This window comes from Stegodyphus dumicola, chromosome 5 (genome assembly GCF_044657685.1).
Source record: "Stegodyphus dumicola isolate Sdum_Otavi_A_Nest chromosome 5, ASM4465768v1".
In the NCBI taxonomy this organism is placed as follows: Eukaryota; Metazoa; Arthropoda; class Arachnida; order Araneae; family Eresidae; genus Stegodyphus; species Stegodyphus dumicola.
In genome coordinates, this window is record NC_140772.1 from 206,127,413 (window position 1) to 206,139,157 (window position 11,745).

General features: G+C 31.9%; 1 pseudogene across 1 annotated transcript; it reads left to right on the forward strand.

The window, feature by feature from the left end:
• Nucleotides 1-3,897: 3,897 nt before the first annotated feature.
• LOC118185218 (cuticle protein 10.9-like) lies at nucleotides 3,898-9,461 on the forward strand (annotated as a pseudogene). Its single transcript, XR_015041031.1, has 3 exons — nucleotides 3,898-3,968; nucleotides 6,687-6,746; nucleotides 9,044-9,461. The product of XR_015041031.1 is annotated as a cuticle protein 10.9-like (transcript).
• The last annotated feature ends 2,284 nt before the right edge of the window (nucleotides 9,462-11,745 follow it).

The window sequence follows — 11,745 nt, forward strand, 5'->3', positions numbered from 1 at the left end:
TTGCATGACAAAAATCATCTAAATCTCCCAATGGTCCTTTTTGGCATGAAATTGGAAAATGAGATCTATAACCACATACTTGGCATAGTCATTACTATCCACACTGTATTATTTGAATGCATACCAGTCTACATTTTTCTTTCGTATTACTGTTCTGTGTGTGGTTACCTTAAATGTGCTATTGTAAAATTTAAAGAATCCATGAAATTAGGTAACGCAACAAATCTGAATATTTATATACAGAGCTATATCGGTATCACTGATACGATAACTGCAGTTGATAACGACTTATCCTCTTTGATCTTCTTTGCAACTCTGTATAATGGTGCCGTTATTTACATGACTCTTGGTCTGATACAATACCCAAGTACTCTCGGTAGAACATCGTATGTCCCCGCAGTTTGTCTTGTATTTGCATCCAGTTTGTTGGCATTCATCGTCATGGGCGTTTCAGCTTCTAGAGTATCAGATGAAGCAAAAGGTCTGAGTTCTACAGCGCAGAAAATTCCTGAGTCTCAGAATAACACAGTAACAGCACATGTACGTTTCTTGCATATTGCAAATAAAGACACCTTTCTGACTATTTGGGGAATCTTACCTTTGGGCAGAAGTTTTATTTTGGGTGCTTTAGGAACTATTCTTACGTATTGCATTCTTTTTCAAAACTTGAGTGTTCTTGAAGGTAAACCCAAATAGGTAAATCCAAAGCATACACATTAAGAATACACATTAAGGTTGCAGAACTGTTATCCAATTTCCTGCTGGCTTTTAGCGTGGAAAGCGAGTTATCGCTTTAATCTGAAACAAATGATGAAGTCTCAAGAAGGTTAAAGTAGCCATTTTATCTGTCTCTTAAATGAAAAGAAGGCACTACTTTGTGATACAGAAGAATTTCCGCTGCTGCGGCTATTTAAACTAACATTAAGATAAATTCAAATGTAAGTAACATAATCTGAGACTACACATGCAATAGACTGCTTAAACTCTCTCAAAATAATTGACGGTACTCATTTTAAGCGTCGGCTGACAAGATGTATTACCCGATCAGAACTGGCGGTAAGTACGTAACTGTAACGCGAGGCAGCCAGAAGCTCTAACACTGAAAGCTTCAAACCCTTGGCTTAAGTACACATTAACTAATTTGCATTCTATTGAGAACTGTCTAAAGAAAGGTTAAAGTCAAATAATAATAACTAGTCAATTAACATAAAATACTGCAAGAATTAGACTGAATTATGACTGCGTTTAGCTAGAAAGTAGTGGTATTTTGGATCTTCTAATCTGTGAAAATAATTTTAAGTTATAATTGCGAAAGTTATATAGTGAAAATATTGTGAAGTTATATTGTGAAAATAATTGAAGTTAATTTGAAATTATATTATTACTTGAATATATATATATATATGATTACTTTAAAAAGTATTTGAAGTTATTTCTTGAATAAATAATTTCATTTTTTACTGCTGTGTCAGACATGTTATGAAATAAGAACTGTTTAATTTACCTCATGACTGGTTATATGTAGCTAAAACACAGGTTGTTCCGAGTTCTCCACTTGATAGAAAGCGAAGCACTCTCTAATGTTTAAGTTAATGTTCAGTTATTATGTCAGGCTTAAAAAATCCAATTTTATCTAATTTGAAAGGCTTTTAACGATAAAAATGGAAATGTATCTCAAAGCGATTCAAAATTCGTGAAATTTGCAAACCAAAAACGTATTAATTTGTGAAATCTGTAGTCCGTGGAATCTGTAAAAATTTTGTATACTCTTGGAAATAATAAATTTGTGAAATCCGATATTTAAAAGACTTTTAATTAAAATTTGATTAAGTAAAACACGGTAAATTTTATTTTATTTTATTTTCTATCTTTTATTAAGTCATTAAATAAATAAAGTTACTTAAAGAAATATCAGTAAGTATTTTAGAATTACACAGGGACATCGTTCTAACGAAAGAAATCAAAATTAAATAGTTTCTAACATACGTTTTATCCATGTTTCAGTTTAATTTAAAAGTTCCTTTGCTTGAAAATTAGAGTGTAACTACTTGATTAATTTAAATAACAAAAAATAAAATTCGAAATGCTTGAAATTAGTACCTTTTATATCCACCATAAATTTCCTTTGATCGAATTATTTTCAAATTTTTATGCTTCCTTCGAGAAGATATCTATAATAGTAATTGATGATGTAATTTTCAAATATCTTCAAGTATGTAATATTTATTTCACAATATAGAAAACGTGGAGCTTTACTTGGAATGGAGAATTAATGTTTTTTAAACCTTTGAGAAACTTAAAATATGTTTTTCTTTATGTGTGTTTTCAGTTCTAATCCATAGCAGCTATGAATAATTCGTTAACTTCGAATATTTTAAAAACAAATTTTGTCAAAAAGGTAAAGCCCATTAACGCCACAAAGGCATAATTTAAATATTTTTAAAAAAGCTTTTTTAGAATCGTAAATGTTTTTACAGATCCATATTTGTGAAACATTGTAGTTACTAACCGTTTTTATGCCAATATAAAGTATTCCATATGGAGTTTACCACTGTATTCATTGCACTGGTTCTTAACGTTTATTTTGCACATGTTGCAATTTTTTGCCAACGGCGTTAGCCAGAAAGGCTCTTAATTTCGTTTTGGTATTTTAGGTACAATCAATAAGAACGGCGTATCACTTTTCAAATTGTTGCCACCAAATGTTAGAGCCCTGCATTATATTTAAAGAAATTAAATAATGAAGAATGTGCATAAATGTATGTATGTTTCTCGTATTGTGATAAAACATGGGTATACAGAGCCATCCAATTTTGAATAACGTACGTTTCCACCCGAATATGAGCATCTGGAAGCCCAAATTTGGACTTTGGAATTTGTTTTATAATCTATTTCATATTTTGTAAAGCTTTAACGAATTTTTGACTAACAAACTCAACCTTTTCAAAGCGTGCAATGGCAAAAATGTGCGAAAATAAAAATTCATCTTCATCGCGCGAGACTGTGTATCAGAAATTCTAAAAATATGCTTTTTAAAATTATTTTGTGATCTTGCTGTTGAATTGAATTTTGTGGTTTAAGGGCGATGCACATGATATTTAATAAATAAAGGTAACACACAAAACGTTAAAAAAAAAGCCCGTTCGGGGGGGGGGTAATAGAAAATCTAAAAATTTTCAGATTTCTTTTTTTATTTTATTTTTATTTTTACTTCCTTTCATAAAACCTTCATAAAATGTAAGGGAATTTTATTAAGTATTGTAAGGGACTTTCACAGATCATAAATGCTACTAGCTGTTTTCAGCTTCGATCACCTAAAATCCAACAGTTAAAGACCCGTATTTTCGTTGTTTATGAGAAGAAAATGAGATAAAAGATGGAACTCTAAAATGAAGTATAGACTTCTTAATTTAATTATCAAAACCACTTTTTAAACTAAAATTTGAAAGGATATATGCTAAAATTGTTTACAGGCTAAGACTAAAACTAATTAAGAGTCTCAGTTTCAGAAAGTCTCAATTTCGGTCTCAATTAAGACTTAAGACTAGGACAGTTTCAGTTTCGAATAATGTTTTAAATAATTTATGTTAATTGTTCACATTTAGGGGAAAACTCCACGTAATTCAAATTGGAAAAATGAAATAAAATCCTAAAAATTTTTAAATAATGAATCTTAAGATACAAAGGAAATAATGAACCATAGCGAAAGTCATTACCACAACCATTTAAACAAATTGGAATGTTTATAAGGTTCAGTGAGCTTGCTTCATTTAACCAGTAATTTAAAGTATGTAAATATGTGAACTTGTTTCATTCAATTTCTTAGCTTTTTTTTTTTTTTTTTTTTTTTTTTTTTTGCTTGAATAAGTTTTACAATTCTAGCAGGTTTCAAAGTAGTGAAAGTGACCTAAAATCTCTCAAAGGTGCCGACTATCAGAACATTCCTGCATCGTTCCTGTTTGAACCAGGTACTTTTGAAGTATATTTTATCAGTATATATTACTCTAAGTATATATTATTTCGAAGCACCACCCCTTGATAGATGAGATATTTGATCTTTAGGAATAAACAGTTGTTGTAGGTCTTAGGAAATTCAACTTTCGTCTTAAAGCCATGATTGCAAAGATACTGAAGTTCTTACTATTCTTCAACTTTTACATTTTACATTAAATTCGCACTTGATAATTCACCAGTTATTTGATTAAATATTATCTTAATATCTTGTTTTGTCATGTCAGGACAATATTTCTGTATTTTTAAAAATGAAAGTTATAAATATAAATAAAACTAATCTCGACATAGTTTCTTAAAGATGTATGTATATTCCATTTGATATTAATTTTTAAAGTATTGCATTTATTACTGAAGTATTATTTTTATTTAGGAAAACTAGTTCATTGTTTGGGGGGGGGCTAAGTTAGTTAGTTTCGTTTACGAAACCAAAATAACCTAAATTAGTTTCAAATTAATCAAGCGAATCGGAATGTTAGTTTCATTTCCTGTTAAAACTGAAATGAAAACAAATAAAGTAACTTCATGAGATAGTTTTTCAAAAAAGAGGGCTCAAAATACAAAATAAATATCAACACATTTTTATATATAAATGATATTGTAGCATTTACATAATCTGTGTCGTTAGAAACATCTTTTATTGATTAAGATAATGTATTTTAATATATATTAAGTAAATACGCATGTTATAAAAAAGGAAGAAGTAATGAAATTTAAAGAATCGTATTTAATCCTCTCAATCTTTCAAGATAGATTAAATCCGAAAGAAAAATTAAATAATTTATATTTTGCGGAATGGTGTAAACCTGAGAACAAGATCATACGCGTGGCGCTTGGAAGATAAATTAAAGACCTTTTGGTTTGCTAGAATTGTAAAACTTATTGCCACAACAGGTGAATGATATACTCATGGTGGAGCCGTAACATCAAGGAGCCATAACATTGAAATAGTCTATAGCTAATCGTGGACTGAAATAGTCAGATAGACTTCCCTAAAAACTTTTTGAACCTCGAAAAAAAGATTTCCTGGAATTTTAATGATAACTTATTTATTACGTAAGTACCTTTTTTCATTTGAAGCAAAACTACTGCATAATTAGTGACTAGAAACCTATAAGCTTAAGCTGATGAGCTCAAAACACATTTGAAAAAATTCACAATTTCCCTTAGTATCAAACTATCATAAGCAAAGCACAGATATAAAGAAACTAGAAAGCCCGGCGGTCATACGAAATGACCGTTGTTCTAGATATTATAAATTGTAATTAAAATGATTTGTGCAAAGGTGTCTGCTAATTTAAACTGAATTACCCAGGGCAGGCGGCGAGGAAGCCCCTTTGCTTACTGCCCCACGGGCCTTCCCCCTTCTACTTGCTTAATTGCTTAAAGTAGAGTGCAATGAAGGAAAATTAGACTTATGGATGGTCATAGCATAGGCAAGTTTTACAGGAAATTGTCTACGTCTCAATTGAAACGGCAACCCTGTACAGTGGCAACTTCCCCGCATTGGCTAGTACAGTTACGCAAGCAACCAATAAACTATCGGCGACAAACAGACACTTAAGCCGCGTATATATATGTGGAGAATTAACATCATTTCCTCCGAAACGGCTGGCTCCCGGGCTTAGTGAAGCACACCGTTGGATTCCGCAGGTCCGTGGCACATCATTTTGACCATTCGCGTCTTCTTTGGACTTCAATTAGCCGAGATATTAATTAAAAACTAATTTTCCCTTACGTTTTCCCTACATTTTCCACTTTCTATCTTGGGTTTTCCCTATTAGAGTAATTTGGCTTCGTGCCAAATTCTTTTTTCTCGAATATCTACGGAACGACGCCGAGTTGAAACTCGAGACGCGTATCCTCGGATTCCAAAAAATTCTCCGAATCTATCGATACCGTTCTCATCTTCGTATGACTTTAATCGGTTGAGATATTAATTAAAAACTGCGGAAACGTTAATTTCCGCGCTTATTTTTCCGAGTGGCAACAATAAACTATCGGCGACACACACTTTAGCCGCTTATATATACAAAGATATTTAGTTCTGTAACGATAAGAACAAATCAGAATTAAAAAATTTCATTGACGCTACCAAGGAACCGATAAATTTAGACATAGATCTCTATTTTCATGAATTTCTATTTTAATGATACGCAGGTGATGAATATAAAGGTGTTTATATGGATAACTTAAAGTTATGGATATATGCATAATGAGATTATGAAAGCAGAGAAATAAAATAGACTGTAAATGTAAAAATCAGGTATACATTTATATAATGTATCATTAGAAAACTTTTTAATACAATCTCCAAGGAACAGAAATTCAATTAAAATCATAAATTATTATAATAAATATATTTTTATACAGTGTATATATATATATAGGGAGAGAGAGACATTCATAAATGAATACAATATTGACAGAGATATAATTAGAGGGCAAAAGAAAGAGAAATCATGCAAAAAATAGTGATTGATAAGTGATGTAATATTTGGTTCTTTTTCCTGTAATATTTGGTTTGCTATCATACAATTACCAGATTCAGTAGATTCATTTATTAAAAACAGTTCTAATGTAAAAAAACGGTATGAACATCCATAAGAGTAAACTAATGTGTCGAGGAACAAAATATGTTTCACTCTTAAATAAGTAATTTTTTGCCATTTTAGGTTCTTCTCATCAGTATGTGGTGTACGATAGTTTTGTCCAGTCACTATGGTCATCATGAGGTGAATATCGAATTATTTGTTTTATCAACAACTAAAATAGATAATTATTCTAAATGCAAACATAATAATCCTAGTGTAGATAGAAGTGATATTATAGATAATCTTTAAATTTATTATGTTTTGGAGTAGTTTTTGAATATGGAATTTTAAATTATATCATATTTATTTAAAATTGTGCTATTAAATTAGTACTTAAGGTATCATCCATATTTAAAATTTAGAGAAATATTAGACTAAATTTGTTTAATTATAAAAATATTGTTCTAGGTCAAATTCAACTCATTTCTTTAATTTGAGCGATATGAAAGAATTAATGGATAATGACATCTTCATTTAAATTTAACCAATTTTGATTAAATATTTTTTATTCTTCGAATTTTCTAGCAATAAGTTTCATCAATGTGCATCAAATTTTGCATCTTCTTGTGATCATACATTGATCGGATTTCTTATCTTCTTTCGTTGCCTGATCCACGTATGAAAGGCAAATGACATATCCAAAAATGCAATTACTCTATAATGATTTCAAAAGAAAAGGCTAGACTGAATGCTGACTTTATCGCCAGAAATTCTCCCAGAAGGATAGCATGATAAATAAACAATAAATATTTGTTGCTCCTGTTATTGGAAACTATTTTCACCTTTTTTTAGACTGCTGAACTAACAATTCAACGGATTTTTTTGTAACTTTGTCTTAAAAAAAGCATACAAGGAAGAAAGATTCAGGAAGAACCCTTATGTTCTTTTGCTCAGACATTTTCTCCAGATGACAGTTTTGTAAAACATCAATGGAATGCGAAAGGTTCAACATTCGACTCTGGCAAATCTACAGTGAGTTTTTAATCGTTCTTCCTAACTTTCCATCCAAAGCAAGCAATCGTGTGTTTCCTCAAGGTGAAATAAAGTTATCAAGCAGAAACAAGATTTTATGGCTTATTTCATTGGGCACTTTCTTTTTGCCAGAATACAGAGGATATTAAGATATCGCAATAGCTATCGGCATTAATAGCTACTGCGATACCTTAAAAATTATGAGCCTAAAAAGCGTGGCAACTCGATGATCAAAATTTCCTGATGGTAAGAACAAATGGTCAATGTGAAATTGGGAGCTCTTATGACACAACAAGCCTTTGGAATGTTTTGATGAAGTCTATTTTATGTATTTTTAAACTGACGCATTTACGTGTTTTGGGTAAAGCTTGAAAACGTAGCATCAGATTCCTTACCGGCAATACGTAGCGTCAAAACTTTCCCCTGAATTATGGCATCCTGTAATGTACTCAAATGCCATAAAAATCATAAGCTTATGATATCGTTCTAGCGCTAGTATATGATGCTTCAGAACTCATCAGGCTATCATCTTTTGATAATGCAGAAAATAGTGAACGATGTTATTAAGGAATACTATAACAATAGGACTTTTTAACCTTAACTGCTAGTTAGCTACCCTCATACTATACTCGGCAGCCTAATTAGTCTCGGTTAAACTTTCTCGAGTGTCGCCTGTTCATCATTTGTCATTCAACTACCCCAGTTTGAAGACTATGAAGAATAATCTTTCTTCATCCTATTATATTTCTTGTTAATATATCACTCTGTATACTACTACTTAGCGTATTCTGAAACATGTCAATACTTCAAGTACCTGCCATAGAGCATTTGCCTTCAACAGAACTTATAAGAGTGCGTAATGAGTTCGCTTGAATCCATGAAGACATAAATGACAGAAAAATGGGTATCAAACTTACGAATTATGAGAGCCTGCACTTTCAGCTACCTGCTACTGTTTTCTGGACCACTGTCAATGGAACCGAGACATCATTAGACACAATAACTTGCTTTGGGAATATTTTTTCATTGACTCTAAGCCTTAAGATCATTTCTAAAAATTAAGTTTCTTCATTACATCAGTTGAAATTACCACCTGAGTCAGTACTCATGGATTCATGAATTCATAACTTTAATAGAAAGAGGGGTAAAAATTAAACATAAAAAATGCATTTAAAATTTACACACCAAACTAGCGTAACAAATAGAAAATTTTAAATTTAAAAGTTAAATTACCTTTAAACGTCAAACCAAAACAACCTCAAACAAAACAGTAAAATAAAACCAGATAACTAAATTTAAAATTTTAAGTTAACAATTACAGTTTAAAAGGAATTAACTTACAACGATTACTTTAAACTGAACAAATAAAATCAAATTACTGAAAATGAAAATTAAGAAGCAATATTACATAACAAACTACTTCTCTTTCTCTCTCTCTTATATATATATATATACCTTTCTTACAGTATCACCACCACCATCCTCATCCTTATCACTTCGGCTACGACATCAAGGATCACCATGGATCACAATACAGGAAGGAGCATGGTGACGGCCATGGTCGTGTCCAAGGAAGCTACGGCTTCACTGATCACAGGGGAGTTCATCGGGAGGTGCACCGCCGATCACCACGGATTTCGAGCTGAGGTGAAAACAAATGAACCAGGAACAGCCAATCAGAATCCAGCGAATGTTCATCTTCATTCCAGTGCCTATCACAATCACCACCATTATGATGGTGGCCATCATCATGGATATCATCACTGAGAATTTGCATAAACTGTTAAACTTAGGAAGTAATTTCAATTAATGACAATATGCAGTTTCATTAGAACTACGGCATATAAAAATGCACTTAGTAAAATTAATTTAATAAACATTTAGAATTTTTAAACCGTTTCGCAGTATTTTATTTCAATTTGTAGAATGGCAAATAATAGTTTCCTTTACATTTCTTTCTTAAAAATGCAAGAAAAAGAAAAGTTTATGAGAACTATTATACGTCTTTAGTGGAATGAAATTATAGGAATATAGTTCCTAAAACTGATGACAATTAATTTATAATTAACACCAAATTTCAGGCAGGGTTTTAAAGCATGCTTAATTATTTTAAAAACAAAACTAAGCTAGAAGCTGTGCCCCCATGATATCTCACAAAACATCTTCGAGAACTGGTCTAGAAAATCCAGACTTAAAAGACCATCTGCTTTACAGTTGGATTCTTAAATCAGATAAATGATCGGTCTGGATCATTAAACTCTGGCGATACTTGAAGAACTTTTACCGTTCACAGCTCTCCCTAAGAACACTAAAATTTGTACTAACCTCATTGAACCAAATTCGAAAAACGAATTAACAAGTACTATGTTTGCAAAAGGAATGTAGGCTATCAAAACAATATTAGAAAGTAACCTCGTCCATGCATATACTGACGGCTCGGCTGACGGACGTAACTATCCAGAACGGCAGAGCTGCATACGTATAGCGGTACTGAAGAGTATAACTGTGAACCACCAAAATTGGCGCAGGCACCTTAGCCTCAAATTTCCCCAGCGAGATGAGAGAAATGAATAAAGCTCTTACATGAATATCTACTTGAGAATACCAAAACCGCAAATGATTTGGTTGTCTTCTGTGATTCCAGAGCTGTCATAGAAGAAATAAATAAAGGTCAACTAACACTTGACAAAGACATTAAGCATCGGTTGAAGGAAACTGACAATCTAGACAAGATCTGCATACTGCAATGGATGCCTGGTCACATTGGCATTTCTAGAAATGAAATCGTAAACAGCCTTGCCGAAGAAGCAAGAAATTTAAACGATGGTAATAATAATCCAAATTACTCTTCCCGACTATCGCCTTTGATCAACTGCTCCTTTTGCGTTGTCAAGGATTATCAAATATAAGCGCCACAGAGCTTACTTGCAAGTGCGAAAGCTTTAGTATGTTCAGACCGCCTATATACTGTAACTTCTAAAGATGGTTAAACAAGACCCTGTGAGCACCCTCCCTTTTAGGTATTTTCGATGGCACTATCGATGCACAGTGAAGCGTTTTTAGAGTAAAAATCATTAACTATTACTTAAGGCTGTTCTTTGGGTATTTTTATGGTTTTCTAAGAGACAGTTTAATATAAAAAGGTCAGTCTTTTAATTCAGTATCCACTTAAGTGAATATTCTGATAACTAGCTTTCTACAAGCATGGTATTCAGCAAGAACGTAAAGAACACGTAAAACGTGCACAGATATTTCATCTATGGTTAAAACTGCTGAAAATTTAGTCTGTTCTTATTCTATATTTTTGGGTACTGAAACACTGCTTCTATTGCATGTAGTCACGACCGGCAGTAATGCATAACAGTGACTCTATGCTTCTCAAAAGTGCAAATCGACCGTAGTAAATGTAAAAATAACAATAATACACAAGTCTGGTTTAAATCTGGTAAGAAATCTTGAATCCTTGTAGAATGAGGACGCATTTAATTAAGCAACGTGATTATGTACGATTTTTGATGACCTCATTTCGTCTCTGCTAGAAAACGCCTTTGGCGCCTCTTGGACTCGAGATTGCACATCCATAATGTTTGCTTTTATTTTGTTTCAGCATTAAAAAATATTCACTAATGAAGTGCTTATTGTGTGCTACCAAGAAACAACGTTTCTTATTACTTTGGCGTGTAGTGAGATTAATATAAACGTTTCAAAGTTTTTGAAGAGATTGAAGAGTTATTTCATAACTGTGTATTAATGATGAATTCAGTCGAAGTTCAAACAAAAAGCTTTCAATAATGAATACTTTGTATGAACTGCGACTGAGCTTCTGTTCTTCAACGAAGAAACAAAAGCTTTTCAATAAAAGAAATCCTGAGGAATATCTTCCATATTAAAGACGGGATCATTATTTCTTTAATTATTTTATGTGAGTTATATACCTGTACACGGAAATGAAATGATGAAATCATGAGATACTATCGGTTTCCGCAAATAGTAAAGTTGTTGTAAATCTTTCTGAAAAAAAAATCTCATTTTAAAATTAAATTACCGAAAATCTGGAACTGAGAAATAGAAGACTGCAAAAAACAAGTTCCTTAATTTGAGGCTTTTTTTAAACGAGACATATTTTGTAAATACATATAAAAGCAGTCAGTGTTTACCAAAGAAAAAA